The following is a 16,662-nucleotide window of genomic DNA, read 5'->3' on the forward strand; positions in this document are numbered from 1 at the left end:
TTGCTAAACACACAACACGTCTATGTAGTTTCCCTCAAAATAAAATAAATAAACACGTCTATGTAGTTTAACAATGCAAAAAAAAAATAGGTGATACGACAACTAAAGTAAAGAAAGAGGGTGTGTCTTCTAAGGATTGAACCACGTCCCCGAAGTTTGTGAAGCAATCCGTGCGTGGTGGCCTGGTCAAGAATTTGAGTGAGCGGGTCAATAGCTAGCACAAAAAGGAGGGGGGATAAAGGGTCCCCTTGTCTAAGCCCCCGACCATGGGCAATGGGAGCACCGGTGATGCCGTTGAGGAGCACACGGGACAAAGCGGTGGTGAGTAAGGCGGTGATCCAATTTCGGAAACGTGGTGGGAACCCCCGGCATTGGAGAAGGTCAACAATATACTCCCAGCGGATCGAATCGAAGGCTTTCTGGATGTCAAGCTTGAAAAGTAGCGTCGACGTCTTGCTTTTGTGGAATCTTGTTGCAAGGTTCTTGACATAGAGGAAGTTGTCATGGATACTCCTTTTCTTTATGAAGGCACCTTGGAAATTGGAGATAAGGTCATTCATGTGTAGACTTAGGCGAAGCGCTAGCACCTAGACATAGACCGACGTGGATTGGGAATTATATACATAATGCATCTTCTCAAAGGTGTCTCCTGACTTGATCGACGAACTCGCTGAGCATATTGATCCGTGATAAGTCTTGTGATCAATTAGTAGTCCCTTGTGCCTTTCATTCTAGACCAAAGATTTTTTGATCAAGAAAGTGGCAATATTCTCTCTTTAGGAAATATGTTCCATCTTGTGATAAATTGAAGTTTTCACCGTGAGTGATTGGTGACACCAGCTCTTCCAATACCCCTCAATGTCAGTCCTTATTTTCCAGGAAATAGAAATAGCATAAATTCTGGTGTTTCAAAACAAATTACAGTTCTTCACTCCTCAGTTTATGCATCTTTCGCAGATTTCACCAATTTCAAATCCTTTTTTTTTTGTTATCAGCTTATCAAGGTTAGCATGATCTAGCATGGGAAATGCAGCCACAGCCCACAGGGAGTCAAGAGAGCGCTGTAGAGACTCATGCAAGCAGATCCAAGTTCGAGCGTAAACAGAAAAAAAAAAGGAAAAAGAATATAAGTTGCGGAGACAACAAACTGCGACAAATTCCGATATGGACGATTTTCTTCTTGAGAATAACTGGCATTTTCAATACAAAGTAATGTAAGCCGACCTAGCTCAGTGGTAGAGCGCGTGGCTTTTAACCACGTGGCCGTGGGTTCGATCCCCACGGTCGGCGCTTTTTTAAGCTTTTATTTTTGCCTGGTCGCGTTGTGCTGTGTGATTTCAAAGAAAAACAAACGGCCAGAGAAACAAGCTATATTCCTTTTTTCGCGAAAGAAACGTGAAACATACAAACCACGACAAAGCACCTCAACAAAAACAAAAGTTACAGCAAAATCTTTGAAATGTCTTTCGTCTAGAAGCACCCCCTATCATGTTAATGAGGTTATGCCAAAGAATATATTTATCATGACGCATATAATTATCACGTAGTTGAAAACTTTATGCATAAATTTACAGTGAAAAATGTGAATACAATAATTTTTTGACAGAACCTCGTTAGAGGGCCAGGAGCTTTAGAAGAAAGAGGGTGATTCCATTTATAAGTAAACCAGATCAGAAAATTATCATAACCCGGTTTATGAGGGAAACCGGAAAGAAACCCGCACACACAAGAGACTCGTCGCCCATGCGACGCTGGGCCACCCTCGCAGCAAGAACGCACTTCCAACTCCGAGGTTGCCGCCTCGACATCCCCTACATCGCACGCCTCGATTGGCCGTAAGCCTAGCTAACCAACGCAACCGCTTGCAGACCTCAACAATTGCGCCGACGTCCGGGGCCTCCGCTTCGGCTTACCGACATAACGGCTTCTCAAGTTGTCTCGGCCGGGTTGATGATATCACAACCCTCGAAGCACCAACTGTCGCTACCCAAGCGATACAAGCCATGGCCCAGCCCCATTGGACCATCATCGCATCCCAAGGTTGTCGCCTCGGCATCCATGCATCCGGGTTCACCGACCCAGCTTCCTCTGCCCTTCTCGACGAAGCAACCATGCAAAATGGCCACAACTCCTGCAAAGAGTCATGGGGTCCAAGGCAGTGCCTTCGAAAAGGTAGCTCCTACACCGCCGCCCTCTCAAATGGAGATTGGGTTTTCACCCGGAGATCCCATGACACTCGTCATGGTGGAGGACCGGATTCCAAGAAGGAAAACAATGCAATAGTGCGCCGTCATTGCCGGCACCAAACAAAAGTTAGTGCAGGCTTTCACCCGAACAATGCATCCCCAACCAAGATCCGAAGGAACTGCACGACAAGAGCACAACCAGTTGCACAACAGAGACTCCAACGTCGACCGTCATCCTCCGAACACGCACCTGTCGCAACACCACATGTGGCGGCGTGATCTGCAGACGCCACAGTGATGTTGCAGCTCTCGGAGCTTTCGCCGTCCACATGCCCACGACGGCGGCTAGCCTTGACTCGCCGACCACCTCCATGGATCCTTCTGTCACACTTGTCACGGTTGCCCTTGCTTCCAGTAGGTCTAACCCTGCCATTCGTGGGCAGTTGATGTTGAGGCACTCGCTCCTCTCCGACACCATTCCAGCTCCGCCGCTCGTCGGCCGGCTCCTCTAGCTGGCGCCTCTCTGGCCAACTCCCGACGTCCCAAGCGTCCCTCTCTGCTGATAAGAGCGCCCAACCTCGGCCAGCTGCGTACGCCACCACATTGTCCCTACCAGCTGAACATTTCTTGCCGCGTTCGAGCGTTATTTGTGTTGATGAGTCCATCCCTGAGAAAAAGCTCCCCGGAGCAACCTATGTTATATTAGTTAATAGTATAACTTGCCTACCTAGAAGGCTTCACAGCGATTTGGGAGTCTAAGCCGTCCGATCGTACCTTTTAACGGTGTAGATTAGCAAGTAATTTCCGAACTCGACGTTACAACCGTTCATCGATCTGTTGCGTTAAAATGGCCGTTCTCGTTTACAGGGCTTCTACTCCCCAAATTGACTTAGGCCTCACCAGATTTACTGGGCCACGAAACACATAAATGGGCCTAGGTGGGGTGAGGTGAAAGGGGCTTCCCCCAGCGACTGCAGCGACGCCGGCCTCGTCACACCGCCACACTCCCCACGCCCATCACGTTCCCTGCCCTCAGCACTCTCATCTTCCCTAGGTGTTCCGCCGCCCTTGCGTTCCCTGCCCATCAACCCTCTCCTCTTCCCTCCCTGAGCTATCCTTGCCGGTGACCATAGGGCGGCGCCCCGCACAACAGCAACACGCCAGGCGATGACAAGGATAAGAAGTTCTCGCGTCGGCCGGGAGCAGCGGAGCCAGAAGGGGCTTCAGGCGTTGGCGCGTGTCCTGCACGTCGTGCCTATCTCCAAGTGCTCTCCAAGAGAAACATGGCCATGAGTATCATGGGCATGCCAGGGTTGTATTGAATTTTGAGAGCCTCGATCTGAATGGTTCCACTCCATAGACATGTTTCTCTTGGTCTACTGTTCTCAATCACTAATGGAGGCTCACTGGGTATGTTTGAGAACTGCAAAATCTTTTTTACGGAGATCATCTTATTCTCAACATGGCACAGGTTCCAAATGACTCATGCTTGCAACACATTACGGTTTAGTGTAATAGGTTGTGCTGTACATTTGTTTGTGTGAACTCCTTTTGATCTTTATCAAATGAATTATAAACTCACACATGTTGACCATTAATTTATCAACCAGATTACCACCTTCGATTGGGAATGTGAATACCAGTATGCAAGCTAATTTCAGATCGCATTAATGCTAACAAGGAATATTCAGATGCTGCTACCGTGGATCTGACCTTGTGATGCAACAAGGAATAGATCCTGATTTTTTTTTGTCATCCTTCGTGTTCTATTTCCATATTTTTGTTTTTGCAATTTTCCCATCTAGGTAAGTTGCCGAGATTTGGAATTTAGCATCTTCACATAGTAGCAAAATATGGTTCCATATTCACAAAGCTTAGTGCAATAGTTCAGATATTATGTTCTTCAACTTCTTAGAGTCGAAGGTAATTCTACTACAGAAGTTCGATAAGATTCCAAGGCTGTGTTTGGCATTAGCATACAGAAAGTCAGCAAGCTGGGCGAGGCCGGTGGCGCGTGCCTCTCATTAATCTGCATACCGGTGGTGCTAACTCTGGTCCCACGATCTGCCCTCTTCCAGTTCGCCAGGTCACCAGGTACCTTAGGAAGTTCATGGATTATCTTTTCTTTCACCTCTAATTAAACATATTTTAAGTATGCAATACCTTCTAGCTATTTGAAACTCTATATATAGACCGGCCTTTTTTAGTTTGATCAGTTTTTGTGTATTTATTTATGGCCAGCTATTGTTGTTCAAGTACGAGTGCAGATGTCATGGATGCTACTCCCACGACTCGCCCAGTTCATGGAGTATTTTTAGGAGATAGTGACATTAGATTGAACAGTGATGATCTGCACATATATCTGCAAACATAGGTATCCCACGACCATACATAATATTCGTGTTATATATTGTATATATAATGTTTGTGATGCACCGTTCTCGTAGTCGTAGGTATCCTATGTTCGTATATTTGAGTTGGTGGTGGAAAAGGAGGAAATGTATGCCGAGTCAGCTGAGCGAAAGGTTTGAAATTTTTTTCTTTTCCCTGTACAGATGTGAATACCACTTGTTCGTTTGACCTGAAAATTTCTTTATATGCTGGTCCGTGTCTGTGTCTGTTCTACGACTTCTATGAAATGGGCATCTAATTAAGTTGCACTGCAACATCTGAATTTTGTCTCCACAAGTAATTCTTATTTTTCTATGGAAACTGATAACTGGTGAAAATGTAATCCAAACTGAATAATTGATATAGCAATCTCACTCTTAAGTAGACAAAATCAGTGTCCTGATTTTTCCATTGTACTCACTATTGTTTGGCTTCTCTGGGTATGAAAGGTCATATGCTTCCGCAGGCTAGGGCTTAACTTATATCAGTTCATGTTGGAAATTGCTCATTTTATTTATGTCACGGTTCGTCTAAATTTAAACGTGATCTTATTAAGAATTTAGAGTTATTAAAGGCTTGCATTCATACCTTCTCCAGAAAATTTGTTGGTTCCTTTTCTTGAGTTATTAAAAACCTCTTCCCCTTCCAATAAATAAAATCCCCTTGATCTCATGCAGGATTCTAGCAACTCGCTGGTCAACTGTGAGCGGAGGGGGATCAGGAGCAAGCAGGCATCGCCGGCAGGCTGTAAAAGAGGGGGAAGAGGAAGATGGAGGTCGTGATGCATCTACGGCGACCATGTCATCCTTCCTGTGATGACAAAACACTCGTAGCAACAAAGTGCGGATCAGGAGGAAGCACCTGTGGCCAATAACTTGGGTATGCGACGAAAGATATAATTTTCTTACTTTTATTCTCTTATCAGAAAGTAACTGAAGCCTTGGTGACATGATAAAAAGTCTTGGTGTTTGCAGATAATTTTCTTCTCTTACCAAACTTTGTTGCCTTCTAGCATATCCGGTTTTTTTTTAAAGTATGGCTATGTTTGCTGATTCATGGTTACATACATCTTACCGGAAATGGTGGCTGATGCGTGGATGTTTAATTTAGACTACAAAGATTCTTCGACCAAGGATTTGGTGTTGTAAACTTCTTACTTCCTCTCGGTATTTCCCTTTTTCTGACAAGAATCTTCAAATTTAAATAAGGTGGTAGAAATTCAAGTACAAGAGCACTTTGGTACTTATTCGGATGTGAGCTATGTTTAGAATAAGAGGCATATGATTTTCCTTTGCCTCTTATTCTAAACATAGCTCACATCCGAATAAGTACCAAAGTGCTCTTGTACTTGAATTTATACCACCTTATTTAAATTTGAAGATTCTTGTCAGAAAAAGGGAAATACCGAGAGGAAGTAAGAAGTTTACAACACCAAATCCTTGGTCGAAGAATCTTTGTAGTCTAAATTAAACATCCACACATCAGCCACCATTTCCGGTAAGATGTATGTAACCATGAATCAGCAAACATAGCCATACTTAAAAAAAAAAAACGGATATGCTGGAAGGCAACAAAGTTTGGTAAGAGAAGAAAATTATCTGCAAACACCAAGACTTTTTATCATGTCACCAAGGCTTCAGTTACTTTCTGATAAGAGAATAAAAGTAAGAAAATTATATCGTTCGTCGCATACCCAAGTTATTGGCCACAGGTGCTTCCTCCTGATCCACACTTTGTTGCTACGAGTGTTTTGTCATCACAGGAAGGATGACATGGTCGCCGTAGATGCATCACGACCTCCATCTTCCTCTTCCCCCTCTTTTACAGCCTGCCGGCGATGCCTGCTTGCTCCTGATCTCCCTCCGCTCACAGTTGACCAGCGAGTTGCTAGAATCCTGCATGAGATCAAGGGGATTTTATTTATTGGAAGGGGAAGAGGTTTTTAATAACTCAAGAAAAGGAACCAACAAATTTTCTGGAGAAGGTATGAATGCAAGCCTTTAATAATTCTAAATTCATAATAAGATCACGTTTAAATTTAGACGAACCGTGACATAAATAAAATGAGCAATTTCCAACATGAACTGATATAAGTTAAGCCCTAGCCTGCGGAAGCATATGACCTTTCATACTCAGAGAAGCCAAACAATAGTGAGTACAATGGAAAAATCAGGACACTGATTTTGTCTACTTAAGAGTGAGATTGCTATATCAATTATTCAGTTTGGATTACATTTTCACCGGTTATCAGTTTCCATAGAAAAATAAGAATTACTTGTGGAGACAAAATTCAGATGTTGGAGTGCAACTTAATTAGATGCCCATTTCATAGAAGTCGTAGAACAGACACAGACACGGACCAGCATATAAAGAAATTTTTAGGTCAAACGAACAAGTGGTATTCACATCTGTACAGGGAAAAGAAAAAAATTCAAACCTTTCGCTCAGCTGACTCGGCATACATTTCCTCCTTTTCCACCACCAACTCAAATATACGGACATAGGATACCTACGACTACGAGAACAGTGCATCACAAACATTATATATACAATATATAACACGAATATTATGTATGGTCGTGGGATACCTATGTTTGCAGATATATGTGCAGATCATCACTGTTCAATCTAATGTCACTATCTCCTAAAAAATACTCCATGAACTGGGCGAGTCGTGGGAGTAGCATCCATGACATCTGCACTGTACTTGAACAACAATAGCTGGCCATAAATAAATACACAAAAACTGATCAAACCAAAAAAGGCCGGTCTATATATAGAGTTTCAAATAGCTAGAAGGTATTGCATACTTAAAATATGTTTAATTAGAGGTGAAAGAAAAGATAATCCATGAACTTCCTAAGGTACCTCGTGACCTGGCGAACTGGAAGAGGGCAGGTCGTGGGACCAGAGTTAGCACCGCCAGTATGCAGATTAATGAGAGGCACGCGCCACCGGCCTCGCCCAGCTTGCTGACTTTCTGTATGCTAATGCCAAACACAGCCTTGGAATCTTATCGAACTTCTGTAGTAGAATTACCTTCGACTCTAAGAAGTTGAAGAACATAATATCTGAACTATTGCACTAAGCTTTGTGAATATGGAACCATATTTTGCTACTATGTGAAGATGCTAAATTCCAAATCTCGGCAACTTACCTAGATGGGAAAATTGCAAAAACAAAAATATGGAAATAGAACACGAAGGATGACAAAAAAAAAATCAGGATCTATTCCTTGTTGCATCACAAGGTCAGATCCACGGTAGCAGCATCTGAACATTCTTTGTTAGCATTAATGCGATCTGAAATTAGCTTGCATACTGGTATTCACATTCCCAATCGAAGGTGGTAATCTAGTTGATAAATTAATGGTCAACATGTGTGAGTTTATAATTCATTTGATAAAGATCAAAAGGAGTTCACACAAACAAATGTACAGCACAACCTATTACACTAAACCGTAATGTGTTGCAAGCATGAGTCATTTGGAACCTGTGCCATGTTGAGAATAAGATGATCTTCGTAAAAAAAATCTCAAACATACCCGGTGAGCCTCCATTAGTGATTGAGAACAGTAGACCAAGAGAAACATGTCCATGGAGTGGAACCATTCAGATCGAGGCTCTCAAAATTCAATACAACCCTGGCATGCCCATGGTACTTATGGCCATATTTCTCTTGGAGAGCACTTGGAGATAGGCACGACGTGCAGGACAAGCGCCGACGCCTGAAGCCCCTTCTAGCTCCGCTGCTCCCGGCCGACGCGAGACCTTCTTATCCTTGTCATCGCCCGGCGTGTTACTGTTGTGCGGGGCGCCGCCCTATGGTCACCGGCAAGGATAGCTCAGGGAGGGAAGAGGAGAGGGCTGAGGGTTAGGAACGCAAGGGCAGCGGCGGCGGCGGAACACCTAGGGAAGATGAGAGGGCTCAGGGCAGGGAACGTGATGGGCGTGGGGAGTGTGGCGGTGTGACGACTGACGACGACGAGGCCGGCGTCGCTGCAGTCGCTGGGGGAAGCCCCTTTCACCTACACCTGGGCAAAGTTCGGGCCGGGCCGGGTTTCGGACTGGGCTTAAATAAGCGCGCGGGTAAAAAGTCAGGCCCGAGCCCGGCCCGGCCCAACTGTCGGGCTTGTAAATTAAGCCCGAATCTGGCCCGAACGAGCAAAAAGCCCGGCCCGGCCCGAGAAACCCGGTCCGACCAGGCTAAAATGCACAAAAATGAAGGCCCGAACCCGGCCCGGCCCGACGTTCGGGCTCAGATTTCAGGCCCGAACCCGGCCCGAAGTGCAAGCCCGAGCCGGCCCGGCCCGGGATTTTCGGGCCGGGCCGTCCGGGCCGGGCTGCCCATGCCTAGATGTTTCACCGCACCTCACCTAGGACGAGAACGGCCATTTTAACGCGACAGATCGATGCACGGTTCAGTAACGCCGAGTTCGGAAATTACTTGTTAATCTACACCGTTAAAAGGTACGATTGGATGGTTTAGACTCCAAAATCGCTGTGGAGCCTCCTAGGTAGGCAAGTTATACTGTTAACTAATTATTATCGCAAGTGCTAAAAAGTGCACGGTCGCTGGGTTGTTCCATCGAGCCCTCGCTTCCTGACCGTCAGATCGAGTCAATCGCGAGCGCCCCGACGTCTCCGTCTCGACACGACAGCTTTCACCTAGGGACCCCACCTCACCCGCCTGAATCCCCCTTTCTCTCTTCCTCAGACGCGTGATTATTTTGAAAATTTAGTTGCTCATACCTTTTAACTTAATTAACTATCCCTTACCATTAAGTTGCTTATCACCGACAATTTAGTTGTTCAAATCTTTTAACTCAGTTGCTTATCACGTCTCATTATGTTGCTTATCCCCGAAAATTTAGTTGATCATACCTTGAAGTTGATTGTTCATCTCATTTAAGTTGCATACTATCCCCTTGCAAGTTGTTTTTCCATGCCTATCCCATAAACAACTAAGTTGCTTTCCCACCTTAGTTAGTTGTTTTTTTATCTCTAGATTGTTGCTTATTATATATGTATTATGGTTCTTGGTTTTTATATCCCTCTTGTCCATGACTTTTTGCGTTGGAGCTGTTCATACATTTCCACTTGTTGAGTTTAGGTTTTTTACTTTTTTTTCATCCACCCCACCTTGTTAAGTTTGGGTTCCTCCGTACATGGGTTGTCACACGAGGAAGATGACTAAGCGCAACCTACGTTTGCCTGGTGGAGCTACAGGGAAGACCGCATCACCAAGTGCGGTAACCGGTCAACAATTATTTTTCAGGAGGGCGCATCACATACTACTTTTTTTTCTTATACCCTTATTTTTTACATGAGGTTGGTGTTAGTGTAACTCACTATTTTGTTTCCTCATGCCATGAAAATGTGCAGGTAACAATTGTAAACATTGGGCGGATTTGTTGCGAGCCATACACACAGTGCGCATATCTGCACCCACTTGCAGCAGAATACCTGCAGTCATAGGACATGCCAGTGAAGCATAAAAAATACCTGCAGAGGAAGAATGTTTGTTTTTGCTCAATTTATCTCCTTCCTTTACATGTGTTATCCATGCGCCTAGTATCAGCCATTTCTGTCTTCCCTGCTAGGTGTTTTGGTTTGAGTTGCTTGCATTAGTCTGCTGCTACAATAAAATGTGGCAACCCCATGGTACCGAGTTTCTGTGGGATCACTACACAAGTTCCTTTCTTGGCTAGAGGGAAATCAATATATATATTTCCTTTTTTTCAGAAAAGTAGTCTGGAGACAAACTGCAGCCCATAATACCGAGTTGCTCACTTTGATGCTGCTTAAGTGCTCGGTGGAGGCAGCAGTTTCCGCGCGAGAGAATCTGTCCGGACAGATCGACAACATCGCACTGACTTTGGTGAGGCACTGATTTTTATGTTGTACTGTTGCAAATTGGTCTGCTTTCGGTGTTGATTTCGTCGAGATGAGCTGAGTCTATATAAAGGCTGTCACTGTCCCCGCACTCTCACTCTCACTCTCTGCACTCTCACTGTCTGTGCACTCTCACAGCATCTCAGCACTGTCACTGTCTGTGCACTCTCACAGCTCTTCGGGTACTTAGTATTTCCTCATGTAGTTGATGTCTCCTACTCGCAGCTCAAGAATTCTCGGCTGATTAAGTGTTTGCTCAATCTGTGATATCAAGGTAAGAATTTGAAGAAGCAAGCATAATCTATTTTATTTACGCAGTTAGAACATAATTAGTTGTGTAGTGTAATTAGTTTAGTTAATGCATGTTCTGTAGTTGCATGCATGCATGCATAGGTACGATGAAAATATCAGTACGACTGTGTAGTTATTATTGAGAAATATATTAGGACTTGCAACATAAATAGCTAACTGAATTTGTTGTTTAGAATTTATGTTTTATGTATGCAACATTTGTAATATATAGACTATGATTTTATATGCGTAGAAATATATCACGTACGAATGATCAACTTGTAATTAGAAATGTATGACGCTGAAATATTAATGGTCTAACTAAATATGTTGAACGTGTTTTTTAGATCGATTTGATTATAGACTGCTCTGATTGCAATAAGGTGGAAGTATTTTAAGATATAATTAGAAGTGGAGGGCTGAAGTTGGGGTACTAAAATCCGTCCGTACTTATTTTAATATAACTTTGTAGTTGGTACTATTAAAATTTGTTGCGTATTAAAATATGGTGTCGTGTTATGTTTGGTGTTAAATTTAATTATGAAATGAGTGAGCGGTAGGCGACTAATAGAATTATTATGGAATGGTGTTAAAATTATTATAGATGGTGTTGCGTTACGATTATTTAAAATTGTTAATCACATGTTAATGTTGTAATCTAACATTGTTTTAAAAATATGGTTGTGCGGTAGGTACGATGGAAACTGTGTTAGTGTTTTATGGAGACGTCGTACGCGACGAATTTTCTGGTGTCGATGTGTCGCGCTGTGACTCGATGAAAGTTGTAGTGACAGACATGATCAATAGAGAATTTTTGGATGTTAGAAGATGCATCCGAGCACAGTTTGGGCGTGAGATGCGTGGGAAGAAGATGATCGTTGAGACTCTCATCGTCGTAGGAGGGAATGATGGGACACATGCCCGTTGGGGTTTCTGGGAGGTAAAGAGTGATAGTAATTGGGGTACGTACATGAGGTTTGCAAGCACACCTGGTGCTGCTATATACGGATAGCCCATGGTGTATGTTCAGTTTATATCATGTGATGATGGTGCCGGAAGCAGTACCGGTGCTGGTGAATAGGAGATGGCCATCATCACAGGACCGATCACCGTTCAATCGGAGCATTTGGCCCTGACTGCAGCAGGCATGATAGGCCACTCAGAGCATGCGGCACTGACTGCAGGCCCTAGCACCGGTCCATCGGAGCAGATGGTCGCCCAGTTTGCTGCCGAGCCAGGATACTGGTCCGCGTTCGTTGACATTAGCGAGCGTGTGGAGGGACTGCTGGAGGCATTGGACGATGACGCTCGTTCTTCTTCGTCTGAATCCTCCTCGGACGAAGAAGGCGTCGGTCCTTCCCGGAGGGCGGTTTTGGCACCAATGGACCCTGAGTTCTTAAAAACAATGACCATCAACAATGAATTCCGCTCTGTTCCATGCCTAGGGGAGGCGAGTCTGCAGGTTGGGCAAACTTCCCCAGACAAGGACTCGGCTGACCAAGCAATCAAGAGGTATGCGTTGGCCATATCTCGGCAACACAGAGTGACGCGGTCTGATCGAAGACAGCTGAAAGTCATATGCGTCAAATTGAATGAGGGTTGCAGTGGGAGAGCTATCGCTCGGGTGAGCCCTGGGGTATGTCAACCATGGCATATCTCAATTTTTCACGGAGGCTGCGCTGATCATCCACGAGCACATTGTCTCCCAGATCCCCGTGCACCGGGGGTCCTTGCCGGGGCGCACGGCCGCCTTGGACCGCAAAAGAGAACGCGGCCACGACCAGCTCTTCACCGACTACTTCCAACCCAAGGCATTGTTCACGCCGGCCATGTTTCGCCGTCGTTTTCGGATGTCCAGACCGTTGTTCCGCCGGATAATGGATGGCATCAAGCTCTACGACGACTACTTCTGCGCGAAAGTGGATGCAATTGGCAAGGTAGGCCTCTCTTCGTACCAGAAATGCACGGCATCGACTAGGATGCTCGCATATGGCGTTGCCGGTGATTTCGTAGATGAGTACACGCGCATGAGTGAGTCTACCGGCTTTGAAGCGATGTACAGGTTCTGCAGAGCAGTGATCGGTTCGTTCGGAGAACAGTACCTCCGGCAACCTAATGCAGAGGACACAGCTCGTCTGTTGTCAATCAACGCTTCCAGGGGTTTACCTGGGATGCTTGGCAGCATAGACTGCATGCACCAGGAGTGGAAGAACTGCCCCTTTGGTTTACAGGGGGCATTCAGCGGTCATTCTGAGGGGTGCACAGTAATTCTTGAAGCTGTTGCTTCACAGGATACATGGATTTGGTACTCATTCTTCGGAATAGCTAGCTCGCACAATGACATCAATGTGCTGCAGCGCTCTCCGGTGTTTGATAGGCTAGCGTACGGTCAGTCCCCTGATGTGGAATTTGTGATCAATGGCCACCACTACACCAAGGGGTACTACCTTGCTGATGGTATCTATCCATCTTGGGCTACACTCGTGAAAACAATCCGAAAACCCAACTCAGAGCAGGAGGCAAGGTTTGCCAAAGAGCAAGAGGCAGCACGGAAAGATGTCGAGCGGGCGTTTGGCATCCTCCAAGCTCGTTGGGCTATCGTCAAACATCTTGCTAGAGCCTGGGATGTGCAAACTCTGTGGGAGGTGATGACCGCTTGTGTAATCATGCATAACATGATTGTTGAGGTAGAGCGGGATGATTCACTCTTTGATAATGACTGGGAGGGCCAGGGAGAGTTGGTTACTCCTCAAGGTGGTCCGGCATCATTCCAGGACATTCTTCATGCACACCATGAAATTCGAGATCTAGCTGTACACAACCAGCTGCAGGCTGATTTGATCGAGCACGTGTGGCAGCATGTAGGCAACAATGCTGCAAACAACAATGATGATGGAAATCCCGAAGCCTAAAGCATTTGTAACGTTTTTACATTTTATTTGAATAATACTTTATCATTGATTACGTGGACAATGTACTGTGTAATAAATTTTGAGCATTTGAACTATTTTCTATAATTTATTTGACGTTTATAGTCAATTTACAAGCAAAAACATACCATACGGCGCCGCGACCCATTTCTGCAGTGTTGGGCGCACCGCGCGACCGAAACGGACGCGCGGACGCGGGGCTCCGTCTGCGCGTCTGCTCGGCCACCCAAACGGCCCAAAACGAACGACCCAGCGCGTCCGTTTGGGTCGCTCGGTTGGAGATGCCCTTAGGCACAGGAATCTGGTGCAGCTTCTGGGCGTTTGCTTCCAAGAGAAACTGTTGGTGTACGAATATATGCCTCAAGGGAGCCTAGACTCGATCCTTTTTGGTAATTCACACATATACATTAGTACACGACGAATTTGTATGTTGTGCTCTTGTTAATCTGAGAGGAAGTGCTGTGTGTACCAGATCCTGAGAAGGCACATCAACTGGACTGGACGAGAAGGACCACGGTCATCTCTGGGATTGCCCGAGGCCTGCTATATCTCCACGAGGAGTCTCCTCTGAAGATCATACACCGAGACCTGAAGCCAAGCAACGTCTTGCTGGACCTGGACATGAACCCCTAGATCTCAGACTTCGGTCTGTCTAGGGCTTTCGGTGGAGATCAATCGATCGACATAACGAAACGGTCTGTCGGTACGCTGTAAGTTCGAACGATTCATCCGGTAAAATCAACTAATTTAAACAAAATTTGATTGGATCACTGACGACCCAAAGTGTGAACCATTTCCTGCAGTGGGTACATGTCTCCGGAGTACGCTTACTGTGGCCAAGTCTCTGCCAAGTCGGACTTGTATAGCTTCGGTGTCATAGTTCTAGAAATTGTGACTGGTCGGAGGAACAACAGGTCACTCGAAGATGCGGCCTCCAGATCTCTGCTCAGCTACGTAAGATCTCTGCACACCTGCCTAACCTCGGTACCGTTGTACCAAGTTTTCAATACTTATTATGCATTAGAGGGAGTAGCTTATTCAGTCCAGGATACTCCGTGTGGATCGGCAGGTATGGGAGATGTGGAGCACAGGGTCCGTGGAAGAGCTGGTGGATCCTTCCCTGGGCAGACGGTACCCCGAGAGCGAGGCGCTCTACTGCGTACAGATCGGGCTACTGTGCGTCCAGGAGAATCCGAGCGCTAGGCCGGACGAGTCGGAGGTGGTCCTCATGCTCAACACCCACTCCACGTCTACGGCTTTGCCGGCTCCCTCGAGGCCGGCCTTCTGCTTCTCACAACCTGGTGTTGTTGCCTTGGTCGGAGGGAACCCGACGTCCAGTTACCCGAGCACCTTGGATGGGACGACAAGTAGCAGCCAGCTGCCTACCCCCGGTTTCTCGAAAAACGACGTGACAATCTCCGAGCTCCAGCCTAGGTAGGACGAGGAGCTACGTAGCAGACATCTGTTCCACACATGTTCCCATGACAATGCGAATACCTAATAACGTCGTCACTTGTTACTGAACATCCTACAGTGTGAAGCGTACGTAAATACATGTGCTGTATTGAAAACTTGGGACTATACAAAGGATTTTAGCAGTAAATCATGTAAAAACTAGAGACTGGATTGTAACCGTGAATCCAAAACGATGCCGTGGGATCGAGTTCACTATATCGAGGACCACAAAGGCCGGTACAACAGTACACCATTTCCTAGTTGCATCTACAACAAGCATCGGATAGCTAGCTAGCTAGGACAAACATGAGGTCAGGTAGTAGTTAGGATACATGAAGGTCGCATCCACTACAGGAATGGGCCGATATGCCGAGGGCCGGAAACCCTCGGCGTAGCCAGTTTTGGCAGTCAGCGTAGGCTACGTCGAGGGCAGCCCTTGGCATAGCTCCTCGGCGACTAGCTCCCTCGGCGGAGCCACTATTGCCGTTGGCGTAGCCTGGTCCTCGGCGTAGCTTGCACGCTACGCCGTCGGTAAAACCGTCAGCATATAAATTTAAAAAATTCAAATTTCCTTTTTCCAAAAAAAATTTAAAAAAATCTTTTTTTTCTATATGCCGACGGCAAAACCCTAGGTATAGAATTTTAAATTTTATCAAATTTTAATTTGTTTTATTCCATTTTTTCCTTTTTTTTTACTTGTTTATCTTTCACCTACTACACTTTTAACTCTAAGTACACTTAATCTTAGGTTAAATTACAATCATGGTTAAATTTCTTAGTCGGTCACCCATCCTCACACTACTCCAACCTCAGCACGTTTAACTTCTTGGTTCCATTCGGATGAGCTTCCATTAAAGAATTGACACCTTGTTGATAATAATACCATATCAACCCTATTAACCCTTGAAACGTGATGTCACACCTCTTTATTTTTGAATTCCAAACAATTACTTAAGTAAAAAACAATGGATATATAAGTAATAATAATATTGAATTAATCGTAAAATGATTTTATTTTTTGGTCTTTTTTATATTTAATATGGAATAATTAATATCTTTAAATCCGAAAATCGAAATTCCACAAATAATATGTCTAAATAGATCAGAAAAATGAGAGGAATCTAAATATGACATCCATATCATCATTTAAACCTAAAAATTAGAGCAATTCAAATATGACGTCATGTTTGCCATCTGGCCAAAACGGCCCCCTCTGGAGATGCGAAATGGCCGTACCGGGCGCGCTGGTGCACCGTTTGCCAACACGTAAAACGGAAAAAAATTAGCACATAAAGTGATGTGTTATAGACCGAAAAACATTTTTCGCAAAATTTATTGAGCGATGAAAAGTGTACCCCTAGTTTAAATCCGGTCAGTTTCCAGCGGATTCGGCAGACACCGCACGAAGCCACATGGATTCTCAGATAGCTAGCGCGCACATACGGCATGTGATATATGGTGCGAAGGCGTTGTCCTACAACTACGCGTAGGTCTCGCGCAATACTAAAATGCGCC

The 16,662-nt window shown here is 45.2% G+C and overlaps 1 long non-coding RNA gene, 1 other non-coding gene and 1 pseudogene across 2 annotated transcripts; 2 read left to right on the forward strand and 1 right to left on the reverse strand.

Annotated features, from left to right (window-relative positions):
- Positions 1-1,218: 1,218 nt before the first annotated feature.
- On the forward strand, positions 1,219-1,290 carry TRNAK-UUU. The gene has a single exon. It is a non-coding gene; the product is annotated as a tRNA-Lys (tRNA).
- Positions 1,291-6,324: 5,034 nt separating this feature from the next.
- LOC124680255 lies at positions 6,325-7,231 on the reverse strand. The gene is made up of 3 exons (XR_006995456.1): positions 7,166-7,231; positions 7,015-7,086; positions 6,325-6,472 (listed from the first exon to the last, which is right to left on the reverse strand). It is a non-coding gene; the product is annotated as an uncharacterized LOC124680255 (long non-coding RNA).
- Positions 7,232-11,846: 4,615 nt separating this feature from the next.
- LOC124680256 lies at positions 11,847-15,305 on the forward strand (annotated as a pseudogene).
- Positions 15,306-16,662: the final 1,357 nt, after the last annotated feature.

Source organism: Lolium rigidum, unplaced genomic scaffold, assembly GCF_022539505.1.
Source record: "Lolium rigidum isolate FL_2022 unplaced genomic scaffold, APGP_CSIRO_Lrig_0.1 contig_10888_1, whole genome shotgun sequence".
In the NCBI taxonomy this organism is placed as follows: domain Eukaryota; kingdom Viridiplantae; phylum Streptophyta; class Magnoliopsida; order Poales; family Poaceae; genus Lolium; species Lolium rigidum.